The 16,882-nt window shown below is 37.8% G+C and overlaps 1 protein-coding gene across 4 annotated transcripts in view; it reads left to right on the top strand.

The window, feature by feature from the left end:
- Window positions 1–16,882, top strand: part of LRRC4C (leucine rich repeat containing 4C) — a 1,375,811-nt gene that overhangs the window by 1,146,779 nt on the left and 212,150 nt on the right. The window lies entirely within an intron of this gene.

The raw sequence follows: 16,882 nt of genomic DNA on the forward strand, positions 1-16,882 counted from the left end.
GTGCTTTTTCAATAGCTGTACATGCATTTCTTTAGCTCATTTTACAAGTCTCACTTCGGATGTGCGCTTCTTGCTGAGGACGTCCCTGACCACTCTTCTCCACTCACTTTCCCTGATTCGCTCTTTTTTTTTTTTTTTTTGAGACGGAGTCTCGCTCTGTCGCCCAGGCTGGAGTGCAGTGGCGCGATCTCTGCTCACTGCAAGCTCCGCCTCCCGGGTTCACACCATTCTCCTGCCTCAGCCTCCCGAGTAGCTGGGACCACAGGCGCCCCCCACCACTCCCGAATAATTTTTTTGTATTTTTAGTAGAGACGGGGTTTCACCGTGTTAGCCAGGATGGTCTCGATCTCCTGACCTCGTGATCTGCCCATCTTGGCCTCCCAAAGTGCTGGGATTACAGGCGTGAGCCACCGCGCCCGGCCCCTGATTCGCTCTTCTACATTGTACTTAGCACTAGCTGATGTTATATTTCAGATTTATTCGTCTACTTACTCTCTCTACATTAACTGAAGTGATGCTAAATGCTGTGAGAGATAAACCTTGAAATTTTAACAGCGTAATACAATAGAGGATAGTTTTCCTAGTTGTATGAATCTGAATGTTGGTGGCAGCAGCGAGATGAGGCTGGGGATCTGCTCCATACAGTCATTCGGGAATAAAGACTGACTTCTGTAGCGTATGGCATTCAAGTTTGTCCAGGCATGTTCATATAGCAAGCAGGCAAGGGAAGAGAGGAGAATCAATGGCATGTGGGAAATACATATTAGCCAGGCCCAAAATAGTGCACATCACTTCCTTTCACACTCTTTTGGCTGCAACTCAGTTCTACGGACACACATCACCGTAGAAAAAATTGGGATATGTAGTTCAGCGGTCTGTCAAGAAAAAAGAGGAGAGAGGTTTAGCGAATAGCTACCTATGTTCTGTCACAGTTCTCACGTTAGAAGGTAAATTTCACGCAGGCAGGGATTTTGTTTTGACTGCTATTATATCGCCATCATCTAGGACAATGTCTGGCAAATAGTATTCTACTAAAAACTCTATATTGAACTTAAAAAATAAATATAAAGACCTCATACTCATACAATGCTTAGTATGTATCAGGCACTGGTCTGTGCGCTTGACATGGAGCACTCTTCAAAATGACCCTATGTGGTAGGGGCTATTGGTGTCTACTTTTTCAGAGGAAGTTCATGGGGCAAAGAGATGGGAAACATTCCTGAAGTCATAGAGCTAGTAAAAGTCGGAGTAGAGACTTGAATCCAGTTTATCTGGATCCAGAACTCACTTAGCTAGCTGCGTTACACAGTACTACTACTCTAGACATGGATTGAATGAGTAATTACATAAATGGGAAATTTCCAAAAGTTAGACGAATCCATTCTCTTCAGGATAGGCACCCTTATAAAAAGTGAAGGCTTCCATGATGTAGGTATAATCAGAAGCAGTAGAGTGTCATACGATGACGGTGAAAAAGAAATTCACCTGGGTGAACGTTTGAATTTGGCACATCTAACAATTGTCATAACTACATTTCTAAGCTTTTCTGCTTCTCCTTCCTAATCACATAATACATTTTTCATGCTCTAGCAAAGTAAATACAATTAGAATCCATTCCAGTTTTATTAAGTGTCTTAATTCTTTATTTTCTATTGTTTTGGCTATTTCATTTGGAAGGATGCTTGAAAAGCCCTTTAATAAGAAAGTTCACCTTCTGTCTTACATCTCAATAAGAGAGGACTTAGGTGTAGAATTTATAGACTGAAGAAGAACTGTTAAGCCTAAATTCTAATTCAGAAATATATTTTTTGATATGTCTAAATATCATCTACAAAACCTACTTCCTTGATATAATAAAAATATGTATAAATTAAACAATCTGGAACAGACACAGGTTGCATTCTGACTTTTGTGTACAGGGTCATGGTTTGTGCACCTAAAAAAATGTAACACAGGAAATAAGAGCAATTATGAGATGCTATAATGTATAAAATATTTTAATTTATAAAAGGCTTAGATTTTTGTTTGTACCTTTAAAAAATAATATCAAGCATATTATTTATGAGTGAAAAATATATAGTTGCTTAGTTATTTTAAAAGTTATAAATACATGGGATTTTGTGACTCAACCAGATATTGATTAATTAACTGAACAAAAGTTTCCAATGAGTATTGATAATGATCAGACGAATGAGTTTAGTGATTTCAGTCGATTTTCAGTGGCCAGATCGCTTTTATCCTATATGGTTTTCTTCCTGCTTTTGTTGCTGCTGCAGTTTTTAGGTAGTGCAGGAGCGAAGGAAGAAGGAAAGATAAAAGGGAGAGAAAAAAGAAATAAAGTAAAAATTTGAGATAGGTACTCGGAATTGTGTTAATGCTTTTTTTTATACCTTGCTCTGCTGACTGGCTGGATGGCTTGCATATTTATATATGCATATGCATATGTATGTATATATTTATGTATTATAGATTTATCTGGTGACTTCAGTACTCTGCAGAAGTATTCTTTGTTCATTAATGTGCTTATAATTGCTTGATTATTTCAAGTAACCACAAAACAATTATGAGTACACACACCTAATGAGATAGAAGGTAGACAGCAAAATAAAATGTAATTACCTTCTTCCCCTACTCACACTTGGTGGTGTATCACTGTGCAATAGTGAAGTAGACTGCTCTTAAAATATTTTATTATGTCCTCAAAACTTATCTTCTCAACCTTCTCAAACTCTAGCCTACTGGCTTCATGGATAATAGTACCCATTGGCTTACTTTTTTTTTTGTGGGTATCTTCTGAAACCATTATTAAAAGCTTTATTAAAATGTTTCAACTGTGTTCTTGCTAAGCAAATGTTCCCTGTAACCACAAACTTAATATTTAGAAATCATGTAACAGTCTAAAGACCTTGGAAAACATTATAGGTGCCCTTAAATATAAAATGTAAGAGGATCCCCAGTGGCATCCTCTATGTACATACTAAAACACAGCAAGGAAGAACACCAGGTTAGGTTTTCCCATCTTGAGCACCAAGGACTCCAGAATTGTATCCACTAAGAAAGTTTTTGTTGTTGTCATTTATGTAAGCCATCCAGCCAGTCAGCAGACAGTGATGTATGATAAAGCACCAAGATAACTGGGGGTACCTAATGAAGATTTTTACTTTATTTCTTCTCTTCCTTTCCTCCTTTTTTCCTTCCTCCCTATCACTCTCTCTCTTCCACACAATACCAGCAACAAAAAACATGTCAGACAGCAGTGGTCTGACCTCTGGAAATCAATTGAAGTCACTCGTCTGATCATTATCATACTCATTGGAAACTGTTCCTCAGTTAAGAGTCACAAAATCCCATGTATTTATAATTTCTTTGTTTTTTTTTTTTTTTTGAGACAAAGTCTCGCTCTTGTCCCACTGGCTGGAGTGCGATGGCGCGATGTCAGCTCACTGCAACCTCCGCCTCCCAGGTTCAAGCGATTCTCCTGCCTCGCCCCCCTGAGTAGCTGGGATTACAGGCACCTGCCACTACCCCTGGCTAGTTTTGGTATTTTTAGTAGAGACGGGATTTCACCATGTTGGCCAGGCTGGTCTCGAACTCCTGACCTCAGGTGATCCTCCCGCTTCGGCCTCCCAAAGCGCTAGGATTACAGGTGTGAGCCTCCACGCCAGGCCACGTTTACAATTTTAAAAATAACTCGACAACTACAATTTTTCACTCATAAATATTATGCTTGATATTCCTTTAAAATGTACAAACAAAAAATCCAAGGCTTTTCTACAGTAAAAACTTTTATATGTTGTAGCATCTCACAAATATGTGTCTGTATAATTAATATGAATGAATATATAAAGATGATTAATCAGAATAATTCCACATACCCACTAATAAAACTGAGCTTAAGGAGTAAGGATTCCCTTACATATTGTTTGATTATAGCAAGAGGAGGAGTTCATAAGAAAATTGAAAGTGAGATATTTTTGGTGGCCTTCACTCTCTATGCTATTTTTGTTTTAATATCCACAAGACCTCACATATTCAGATTCTTTCAGACACTTGCATGGGTCATAAGTGCACCTATTTACTCAGTCATCCATTAATCCATTAATTTATTCAATAAATATTTATGCGTGATAAACATGGTCCCTGCGTTTAAATAACTCACCATTTCAGAGAGAGAGAGAAACAAATGTTAATGATATGGCTTGACAATTGGCTTAGTGAAGATATATGCAGATGCTGTAACGGGAACAGAAGATGAGGGAAACTCTATTTTTCCTAACAGATATAAGAAATAGATAATGTAGCTAAAAGTTGCAGAACAACCAGAAAGTATTGACGTGGATAAGGCAGAATCCTCCAATCTATAAACAATTATGTAAAAGAAGATGATGTGTTCAGAGAGTTAAATGTGCTTTAGCTTTATTAGGTTGGAAAGTGGAAAGAATAAGACACAGGGAATTAAAGTTCCCTCCAGGAAAGGAAGAATATTTTTAAATAAAAATTAGATACCTTCATTTACACAAGTGTTGATAAAAAGATGTAATGTTGCTTGTTGTGAGTTGAATTGTGTTTTCAAAAAACGTATGTTAAAGTCCTAACCCCTGGTAGTTATAAATATGACCTTATTTGAAAACAGAGTCTTTACTGATATAATCAGGTTAAAATGAGATCAGGATTTAGGTGGGCCCTAACTCCAATGACTGGTGTCTTAAAAATAAAAATAAAAATAAATTAGGCTTACAGGAAGACACACATAGAGGGAAGAAGGCCATATGAAGATGGAGGCAGAAATTGAAGTTAAGGTGCCACAAACCAAGGGACGCTTGGAGTTACTAAAAGCAAGATGAGACAAGGAAAGATTCCCCCATAGAGCCTTCAGAGAGACTGTGGCCTGGCCATATTTTAGTTTTGGGCTTCTGACCTCTAGGAAGTGTAAGAGAATAATTTCCTGCTGTTTTAAACCACCTCATTTGTGACACTTTGTTATGGCCGCCCTAGGAAACTAATATACTGCTAAAGTGTGATCAATTTTTAAAGGTCACAAAATATAGAAAAAGCTTCATCAAAGAAATTGCTTCTCAAGTGTTAATTTACTTGTTATGGCACTTGGGTCAATGCTTCTAATCTTACCTGTATTCACCAGGGTTCTCTAGAGAAGCTGAACCAATAGAATATATATAAATGAACATGTACGCAGGATTTATTAATATTATGAGAACTGGCTTATGTAATTATGGAAACTATGAAGTACCACAATATGCTTCCTGCAAGCTGGATAACCTGGAAAGCGGGTGGCATAACTCAGTCCCAGTCTAAAGAATGGCAGGGTTTGGGGCAACTGATGTTAAGTCTCAGCGTTTGAAGGTCCATGAACCAGAAGTTCTGATAGCTGATGGCAGGAGAAGATGCATGTCCCAGCTCAAGAAGAGAGAGAGAATTCAACCTTCCTCCACCTTGTGGTTATATTAGGGCACTCAACCAGTTGGATGATGCCTGCCCACACTGGTAAGGGGAGATTTCTTTACTCGGTCTACTAATTCAAATGTTAATCCCTTTCTGTGCCTTGCTTATTTTACCTACTGTAATATCCTCCAAGCCCACATGTTTCAGTCAATGACAGTATTTCATTCTTTTTTATAGATAAATAGTATTTCATTGCGTATATATGCCACATTTTCTTCATTCATTCATCTACTGATGGACATGTTGGTTGATTTTATATCTTGGCTATTGTAAATAGTGTTGCAAGAAACATGGGAATGCAGATACATCTTTGACATACTGATTTTCTTTCCTTTAGCTTTGATTATATTTGATTAGCTTTGGATGTACACCAAGCAGTGGGATTGCTAGACCATATGGGAGTTCTATTTTTAGCTTTTGGAGAAACCTCCATACTATTTTCCATAATGGCTGTACTAATTAACATTCCCACCAACAGTGTATAAAAGTTCCCTTTTCTCCCTGTTGTCACCAGCATTTGTTATTTTTTTGTCTTTTTGATAATAGTCACTCTAACTGGGGTGAGACATAGTAAGTATCACAAGTTCTCACTCATATATGAAAGCTTAAAAAGTTGACCCTGTAGCAGTAGAGAGTAGATTAGTGGTTCCTAGAGTCTGGTATGGGGAAGGGAAGAATAGTCAGAAATTGGTTAATGGATACAAAATTACAAGATAGGAAGAATAAGTTCTAGTGCTCTATAACACTATAGTTAACAGTAATTTATCTTATATTTTCAAATAGCTAGAAGAGAGGTGATATGGTTTGGCTGTGTCCCAAAATCTTATCTTGAGTTGTAGTTCCCATAATCCCCACATGTCATGGGAGGGACCCAGTGGGAGGTAATTGAATCATGGGGTTGTTTATTTCCATGTTGTTCTCCTGATAGTGAGTAAGTTCTCACGAGGTTTTACAAGGGGGTTTTCCCCCTTTGTTCGGCTCATTCTGTCTCCTGCCACCCTGTGAAGAGGTGCCTTCCGCCATGATAGTAAGTTTCCTGAGTCCTCCCCAGCCATGCAGAACAATGAGTCAATGAAACCTCTTTCCTTTATAAATTACCCAGTCTTGGGTATTTCTTCATAGCATCGCGAGAACAGGTTAATACAAGAAGATTTCAAATGTTCCCAACATAAAGAAATAATCAGTGTTCAAGGTTGTAGATATGCTAATTACCCTTATTTGATCATTACACATTGTATTCATGCATCAAAATATCACCCTGTATCCCATAAATATGTACGATTATTATATGTTAATTAAAAATAATATTTTTATAAGTGAGATAGCTACATTTTTAATGCTAACCTTCCCCAGAAACATCCTCACAGACACACCCAGAAATAATGTTTTACCAGCTATCTGGGTATCATTTAACCCAGTCAAGTTGACAGATAAAATGAGTATCACACCACCTCAAATTCTACTATGTAAGTAATTGCAATTTTTATAGATTCATAATTTGACTACCTCTTCTTCATTAATTTAACACCAGGCTGGTATGGCTCATTGGATTCTGAGAATGACACTATACCTAGTTAGAAAGTAACTACCAGCCGGGCATGGTGGCTCACGCCTGTAATCCCAGCACTTTGGGAGGCCGAAGTGGGTGGATCACGAGGTCAGGAGATAGAGACCATCCTGACTAACACAGTGAAACCCCATCTCTACTAAAAATACAAAAAATTAGCTGGGTGTGTTGGCACGTGCCTGTAGTCCCAGCTACTCGAGAGGCTGAGGCAGGAGAATCGCTTGAACCCAGGAGGCAGATGTTGCAGCGAGCCAAGACTGTACCACTGCACTCCAGCCTGGGCGACAGATCGAGACTCCATCTCAAAAAAAAAAAAAAGAGAAAGTAACTACCAAGTGTTTATGCAATCAATACTTGAATACCTCAAATCATTATAAACTGATTACCTTCGACAACAGTCTATTCTACTCTTGGATAGTTTTGACAGGTAGAATTTTTTTGTGTTGAGCTGGAATTGCATTTCCTGTTTCCTGTCAACCCTCCCTTTGGTTCCTGTTCTACACCATGAGGTACACAAAGGAGTTTGAATCACACTTTCCCAGAACAACCCAGAAACCCTGATTCCTGCCCAGTCGTCTCAAAGTCTGTTTGCTTTCTGCAGACTCAACACCCTCACATCCTTCCAGCATGACTCATGTGGCATGGTTTCAGTTTACAGCACTGTTTCCGTTGCTCCCCTCAACTTGTTTACTTTAGCTATGTGCACTGGCATTTCAGCTACATGTCTTTTTGCTACTAGTCATCAGACTGTTGGGTTCTGTTCTCCTGTGACATCACTGCATGACTAGCTTGCCCAAGTAAAACAAGGTTTAATTAAATCTTAATGTTGCACCCAGCTCTTTACAGAACTAACTGTTATTTTCACTTCCTTGTGCTATTAGCAGAATACATAATGAGAGCGTATGGAGCACAGAATCAGCCCCACTTATAAAGAGTAGCATTTTGTCACTCACTCACGGTCTATTTGCACTAAGCCTACTTTTCGGCTCACCACAGAGGTCTCAATTTTCCCCCACAGACAGATAAACTTTTATTTGTGGTAGTGTTTGTTCTTTTTGAGTTACTAAGGTGGCATCATAAAATCATTAAAATATATTAATATGTCTTTGAAAAGAAGCTATTTAATATATTTAGTGCAGAAAGTTTTGGGGATTACCCCACTCATGCTGCTATTATCCAGTTACCTTTTTCACATTTATGAATTGTCTAAATGGAAACCACTAGTCTCTGAGCACTCCAAATGCAAGTAACCCATAAAATATTCTGTATTTAAACCGATAATCACTTCTCTTTCATTTTTAAATTATGACAGAAATGATTATCAAAGTTATTCTCTGGGAGAAAATTACAAAGTGATACCACCGAAGTACTTGTGAGATTACTAATTTTTTAACCTGCTCATAAATCCTCAGGAAATGTACAATACCTCAATTATTAAATATTAATCCAGTAAGACTTATTCCAATGGTTGACTATTCTTGCCTGCCTTAGAGAAGTCCCAGAAAAAGTATGATGACGTGGATTAAAATATACATGCAACTTGTCAACAACTTTAGTTGTCTCCAACAGCTAAAGGCAAATATGAAAATAAAACACAATGTGTGGAAGTATCATACTGTCCCATTGAACTGATAATGACGTGAATATGTTCTTTTAGGCAATTCATCTCTTGATTTCTTTTTACTTCAGGTGATGGTAATGATGTGGTCTCTTTATTTTGAAATAAAAAACAGAGAGCCTAGCAGGCTTCCTAGACACCAGACTTCTAATTCTCATGTTAAAATAAGTAAGGATAAAGTGGCTACATAGATTTAATTCCACTTTAGATAAAAATGTTGTGGCACAGAATATTGAGCTATCTTTCCAACCCTTCACAGGCCATGGAAGAGTAGAATATCAAGTTTGGGTATAAATGTTCTCATTTTAGTTCTTACTATGCAAACCAAATTCTTTTAAAATATGTATAAAAATATTTCACTTTTAGTAATGTCTGTGTACAAACCCTGTCACTGTCTATGTTACATATTTGTTAACATGTATAAAGATCATGATATTATTTTTATATAGTGATTAATTCCCTTCTTTAAAAAAATCTCAAGCAAATTCACAATTAGAATTTGGAAGCATAAATGAAATTTTTTTATTGATTTTCTAAATGATGTAAAGTTTTTATAGGTCAACATAAAAGTAATCAACTTTATTGTTTTGTTATTAATTTTTGCAATAGTTGTAGAGTCAATGTGGAGTGTAGTGAAACCAGTTTTATGAACTCCGCTTGAGATATTTTTTGTTGGTGTTTAATAGACTAAAAATTTCAAAAATGTTCAGGCAGAAGTTATAAAAGACTCATCACCAACACCTGGCCCAGTGCATAGCTAATTCATAGTAAATGTTTATTAAGGGAATGGCTGACTGACAGACTGACAGATGGACTGACTGACTAAATCAGTGACTATGAAAACATATTCATACACTGAACTCAAATCCAAGATTATTTTGAAGCTCCATAGCTTTTGACGAATATCGCTTCTCAGCCTTTGGCTAAGATCAAGTGTAATTAATATCAACTTCTTTCTGATAGCAGATAATAATAGAGGCCCTTTTCTTGGTCATTCATTTTCTACAAGCGAACAGTAAGGCTCAATGAATTTGAAATAAATATGAAACACTGAGATTTCCCATTTAGATCTTCTTATTTATTTATGAAAAAAAAAATGGCCTCTCTATGTAAGCAAGGCATCTCACGTGACTCCAAAGGGCATGCATTCTCCAGAAGCAGCCTCTGTTGAAAGCCCTGTCATTGGAAATGGCAGATTTCCGCATGGCTCCTCAGAGAAGTCAACAGGAAGCTTACATTTCTTTCTGTGCCACTGAGAGAGGCTCCTGTTAGCGATAAGAATGCATCTCAACTCTCAAACATAGACCACCTCAACTAACCACATTCAGCATTAAGATTTCCTAACAGCAGTCCTAGACTTGAATCTTTTCTTGTGGTATTTTTCACTTCTAATCCACAAGCAAATCCTATTAAGATTTCTTCCAAAATATATTTTAAAACCAGTCTACATTTCTGTGTCCATTTCTACAGCTGTGTTTGAAACCTGTATCACTCTTTCCTAGACTTCTGAAATATTCCTGAACTTTCCTCTCCACACTCAATCTTAACTTTACAATCCATTTCTACACACTGGTTATTATCATCTTTAAAAGACTCAGATCAGTGGCTCTCTCGACTTACATCTTAGAAGATTCCATTGCAATGAGAATGAAATCCAACAATGCTGACAGGAGCTGCAAGTTCCTGCATTGTTTGATTTCTGTCTAGCTCTCTGATTTCAATTTCTAGCAACGTCTTTATCATACTCCAGAAGCAATGGTTTTTTGTTTGTTCTTGGACAGGTTAAGTATTGCAAACTGATCTAAGCTTCTTTGGCCCTGCACAACACACAGGCATGTGGACTTTTTTTTGAGAAGGGGTCTTGCCTGGAGTGCAGTGGCATGATCTCGGCTCACTACAACCTCTGTCTCCTGGGTTCAAGCAGTTCTCTGCCTCAGCCTCCTGAGTAGCTGGGATTACAGACACCTGCCACCATGCCCAGCTAATTTTTGTATTTTTAGTAGAGACTGGGTTTCACCATCATGTCCAGGCTGGTCTTGAACTTCTGACCTCATGATCCACCCACCTCAGCCTCCCAAAGTGCTGGGATTACAGGCTTGAGCCACTGCGCCCAGCCGGACTTATTTTTGGTAAATAATAATTGCCAAAGAAGCCTGAGCCCTCTGGGTGAGGGTTAGTTATGCCCTCGGTACTAGGTTATACTAAAGTAAGTCACTGACTTAATTTTGGTAAACACAAAGATTCATTAGACAAACATGCTTTCAATAGTGAGCAAGCAAGCAACAGTTTTTGTAACCTAAGTGCAACAAAATTCCATCTTTTTTTTTTTTAGGTTTTCCAAATGCCACCTTTCAGCAGAAAGCATTCCAACCTCATGGTTGGATCAATCAATGTTCTTCTCACCCATGGCTAGACAGAGAACTAGTTACAGATCAAGCTTTGGGTGTCATCCCTAACTTAAAGATACATGCCTCTGGCCTCACCAGATTCTTAAATAGTCTTAATCTAATTGTGAGTAGTATCTCAAATATATCTTTGTCAATCCATATATGTTGAACACCATTAATTTCACCAATAAAGGCTATTTATCACCCCAATCATTGACACATTTATTTGCTGGAAAATGACAGTTTCTGATATTAGTTATGATCACTAGCTGCCTGGTGTTGATTAAAAACGAAAAAATAAGTGTTAGTAGCTATCTTTTGAACATGACTTTTTAATATAATCCTAGCAAATATGGTTTCTTTTTTTTTTTCTTTTGAGACAGGGCCTTGCTGTGTTGCCCAGGCTGCAGAACAGTGGCACCATCAAAGCTTACTGCAGCCTCTATTTTCTGGGCTCTAACGACCCTCCCCGCTCAGCCTCCCAAGTAACTTTGACTATAGGCATGTGCCACCAACTTGGCTATTTTCCTTTTCTTAGAGATGGGGTCTCGCTATATTGCCCAGGCTGACCTTGAACTCCTGACTCAAGCTACCCTCCAGCTTTGGCCTGCCAAAGTGCTGAGGTTACAGGCATGAGATATCACGCCTGGCCTGGATTCTTAATTTAGATACGTGACCCCTTCCTTTCCTGGAGTCAAAGCAAAAGTAGCTGAAACTTACATAATGATACTGAAGTAGTTTCTAATAAGTTGAACACATTTTAACATTAAAGTCACTTCAGAAATCTTGCACTGTTGTTGGCTTTGTTAGGAAATGGCATGAAGATGTTTCCTAAGGCTTTTCACATGTCTGGCTCTTTCTCATTCTTCAGGTTTAAGCCCAAATTTCACCTTTCAACTAGTCCTTCCGTTGCCAATCTATTCATAGAAGAGTAATAATAATAAGTAATAACGGTAACTACAACTATACTAATAGTAATTTTGAGCATTTCTATTTGCTAAGCACTGGGATGATCTTTGTGTATTTATTAACTCATTTAGTCCTCAAAATAAGCCTATGAAGTGGAATATATAGCTTCAATTTACAGACGAGGAACCTGAGGCACGAGATCTTGCCAACACAACATAATAGAGAAATGGCAGAGCTGGGATTTGAATCCCCAATCCAAAGCTTACGCTCTTCAGTTAAGCAACCCTGTCTGACCCCATCCTTGTCATCATCACATCACCCTGTTTATTTCTCCGTAATTTTTACCCTAATCTGTAAATATTTTTATTTACTTAATTGTTCTGTCTCATTTATCAATAAGTGTGTCTCAAGAATTGTTCTTTCTCATGCTTTCAAGAAAATATAGATATCTTGAGAGCCGGGACCTTGCCTAGCCTGTTCATTACTCTGTCACAGGATCTAATGCTATCCCTGGTGCATAGTTAGTGCTCAACTTACTGTTTTTTGCAAATGAGTGAGGGTGGTAGAACTCAGATACAGCACTGCTAATTCTAATCTTTCATTGTCCATTTCATTTCGCCGTCAAAAGAAACGCCATGAGATTTGGAATTGCTAAGTTTCTATGACATTCTCCGCTACCTGTGTCTTACATCTGATGTCATATGAATTCAAGTGTGGATTTACTAAGGCCTCTTTTGACATCTGACAAAAAAAACTGCTCACCATTATGGAAAAAACCACTCACCTTTCTTCTATTCTCTGCACTATTGCCAGATCAATACTTTTAGAATCAAGCTTGCTTAAAATCCATCAGAACTTCTGCATCTGCATAATTTTAAGGATCATGTCCAAACTCCTTACCATGACATATGAGATAGCTCATTAATTTGCCTAATCATGGATGTCAATTTGTTACATTCACACTTCTATGTGAGTATGTGTACCTACACACTAAACACACACAAACTCACACACACATACTTGTCACCTCTCACACTAGTCATTCTGAATTTCTTGTTCATTGAAGAGAAGGTGTCAGGCTCTTTTACAGGATCTTCCCTCCGACTAGGGAGGCCTTCTATACTTCCTTAGTTAACTAATGCTTACTTGGTTTTGAAGCCTCATTTCTTCAGATAGTTGTCCTTGATTCTCCTCAGACTTATCTAGCTACCTCTGATAGCACATAAATCATAAATTGTTTTATCATAGAATATGTCATATTATTCTATAATTGTTTATATACGTTACTACCTCATGCAATAGCGGGTGGGTTCCTTGAGGTAGGATCTGTGTTGCTTTTAGCACAGTGCTCTGTCCAGAATAGGTGCTCTAGAAATATTTGATGAAAAAATCCATAAGAGAAAAAAAAGGAATAAGCTCTAATTCTAAAGCAACCCCAGACATGAGAATAATCTGTGGCAAACTGTCCTTCAGAGGTATGTTCACTTGCTAGCTGCATTTTATAACTTTAGTGGATAGGGCCAACATTATTCCCTGGTGATGTCAATATGGCCCCTTCATCAGTCTGAAAATCCGCTGGCAATGAAGATACATGAAGTCTGGAAGCTGTTTATGAGACTATGAAGGTGAGTCAATAGACTCTGTTCCAAGTTGGCAAGAAGAGACGTCGTCCTAAACATCCAAAGTGCCATAATTCACATTGAGCTTCTCATTAATTTAAATGTTAATGTAAATTTAAAACATGTTGTATTGATTTGGAACTGTTTGTATATGAATATTGCATAACTGAGCTTCTAACAGCGGGGTCCAAATGGACATTCCTTCACATTAACTTATTATAATTAAGAAAACAAGTGAACTTTCGCCTTTTTTGTCACGTAAAATCATTTGTTTTAGTTACAACGTTTAGCTATGAGAAGCGGTGAGAACTTCTGCCTTTGAGTGCAATTGCTTTAGGCTGCTCTGAGCAAAAAGATCCGTTTCCAAGTCTATTATTTTAGGGTATTGAACATTTAATTTCAAACATGTATAGAGATTTGTGTCTTTCTCATTTCATTGGTGAGTAAAATAAAGTTACCATGACAATGCTGGTTACTTTAGTCTCTTTCGTTAGTACTTCAGTCATAATCTCTTTTTATTGAGATTTATATTTCCAAGGGAAAATACAATTTACAGAAGATGTTCCATTTTATTAGTCCCACACAAAATAAATTATGATGGTGAGGATGCTGACAATACCTGGATATCTATGTATATGCTTACTCTGGGAAAGACCCTGATGCAAAGTACCCTATAGAAATTTCCTCATTAAATCCCAAAGCAGCATAAAACGGATGGACCTCTCATTATCCTGTTTCACAAATTAGGATAGTGACCCACAGAAAGATTAAGCCACTTTTCTAAAGATCTACAACCAGGAAGTGGTGCTGCTGACCTTAGACTGTCTGACCCCAGGGTCTTCTGTAACCTATGCTCCCTGAGTCTTAAACTGCACAATGTGATCGACACATTGAAGCCTAGAGAAGTGAATTTCTTGGCCGGGCGCAGTGTCTCACACCTGTAATCCTTGCACTTTGGGAGGCTGAGGCAGGTGGATCACCTGAGGTCAGGAGTTTGAGACCAGCCTGGCCAACATGACAAAACCCCATCTCTACTGAAAAAACAAAAATTAGCCAGGCATGGTGGCACATGTGTGTAATCCCAGCTACCTGGGAGGCTGAGGCAGAAGAATCCCTTGAACCCAGGAGGCAGAGGTTGCAGTGAGCTGAGATCACGCCACTGCACTCCAGCCCGAGTGACAGAGTAAGACTCTGTCTCAGAAAAAAAAAAAAAAGTGAATTTCTTTTTTAAAACATGCAATATAAATATACAATTGAGGATTCAGTGCTACCATCGAGAAGCTGGGTAGATGGATGAAATCCTAAAACCTGCTTTCTAGTTCATGAACATATTGTATCTTACTCCTTTCACCTGTGCAGTATAATATTTAGCGAATCGATTGGTGAGTCCCTTCCAGTCCCACATTTATTGAATCTATATAATATGATTCACTTTGTTCTAATCAACAAACCCCCTGCCTTGTTCTCTTCACAACCACCTGTTGTAGTACTTCTTATCTGATGCTATGTCCCTGCAGGTAGCCCCACCAAGCCCAGTTCTCTGTGCTAAGAATACTGGTATAAACAAATTTATTTGAAACTTATTAAATACCAAGTAGAAAACTCAGATTAAAAGAAGGAGGAGGCATCATTTTGTTCCCCTGAACATATAATTGAAATGGAATGCAAAAATCAGATTCCTGAGAAATTAGGCAAGGCAGTCAGGTATGAAAAGATTAATATCAACTGATGCATTCAGAGGCTAAGATACAATCGATCTGATAGCATCTTCTTCAGTTGAATATGTACTGGCCCAGAAGTAGCCGTCAAGCTTTGTAGTGCCAGGATACATAGCACCGTTCATAGTAAGAAAAAGTATAGGCTTGAGGATTAAACAGACTTGCCAATTCTGCCACTTACCTCTTTCTGGATTAAACTAAGTTGTTTAAGTGACTTAAACATCCTTACCTCTGTTTCTTAGTCTGTAAAATGAGAATTATAATCCACATTTTTATAGAGTAGTTATGAAGCTTAATTTGTACAGTAATGTAGAGAGATTAGCCCAGTGCATTAGAAGTATAATGCAAGCTTAAATTAGTTTCCTTTATTCTAATAATAGTAGCAAACAAATCTGATATGCCAGTTTTAAAATTAGCTTTGCAAGTAGTAATTCCAGCTATCACTCAACCCTTCAGTTTTAGGAAATGTATTGTTTTTGCAAGACAACAACCAATTAAATATGAATATTTCAACCAAAAATACCTTTTTCCTTGGAAGATATATGAGCGGAAAAAAATCATCATATCATGCTTAATTCTGTAAGCTATCTTCCATATTGTTGGTGGTTTCCCCAGTCCCTTCAGAATTTCAACTTCTCCTTCACATCAGGATAGCTGAAGGATGGACAACTGACCTACTGGTCATTAGGCTCCAAAGAGTTATTAATCTTTTGAGTTAAAAATAAAATTGTACTAAACTCCGTCAGGTAGATAATTAATTTTTGTTCAAGTAATACATGAATCTCAAATTCATTGATTACAACCACCTTAGTATAACTTACCTACAAATAACTCATGCTCGAGAGAGAAGCTAACAATTGGTGTATATAAGTATATAAAAATTCAGGCTTTATTTAAGCATGAGAGTTTTGCTTCCGCAAAATCTTCCTGATCATTCTACCCATATCAAAACATACCCTCAGAAGGAAAATTATCATGGAATTTGAAAGATGGAAGGGTCCTTAGTGGCAATTTTGTACGAAGCTTTTTGTTTTATATGTGGAGCAATTAAGATGCAGTAAGTTTTGGATTCTTGCCCAAAATTGTCTGGCTAATTATGGCAGGGTTATGAATTGAATCCAGTTCTAATTCTCAATCCAATGTCTATATTTACTTATTTTCTGTGACGCTATATCAAACTGAGGAATCTGTAAATTACAGTGTATACTTTCTATTTATTTATTTATTTATTTATTTACTTTTTTATTTATTTTTGAGACGGAATCTCACTCTGTCGCCCAGGCCGGAGTGCAGTGGCGCGATCTCGGCTCACTGCAAGCTCTGCCTCCCGGATTCACGCCATTCTTCTTCCTCAGCCTCCCGAGCAGCTGGGACTACAGGCGCCCACCACCACGCCTGGCTAATTTTTTTATTTTTAGTGGAAATGGGGTTTCACTGTGTTAGCCAGGTTGGTCTCCATCTCCTGACTTCGTGATCCGCCCATCTCTGCCTCCCAAAGTGCTGGGATTGCAGGCGTGAGCCACCGCGCCCGGCCATTTTCTATTTTTTTAATGTCAGTTTCAACTATTAGAGTTGAAATAAACAGATAATTATCTGTATTGTTT

This window comes from Symphalangus syndactylus, chromosome 6 (assembly GCF_028878055.3).
Source record: "Symphalangus syndactylus isolate Jambi chromosome 6, NHGRI_mSymSyn1-v2.1_pri, whole genome shotgun sequence".
In the NCBI taxonomy this organism is placed as follows: Eukaryota; Metazoa; Chordata; class Mammalia; order Primates; family Hylobatidae; genus Symphalangus; species Symphalangus syndactylus.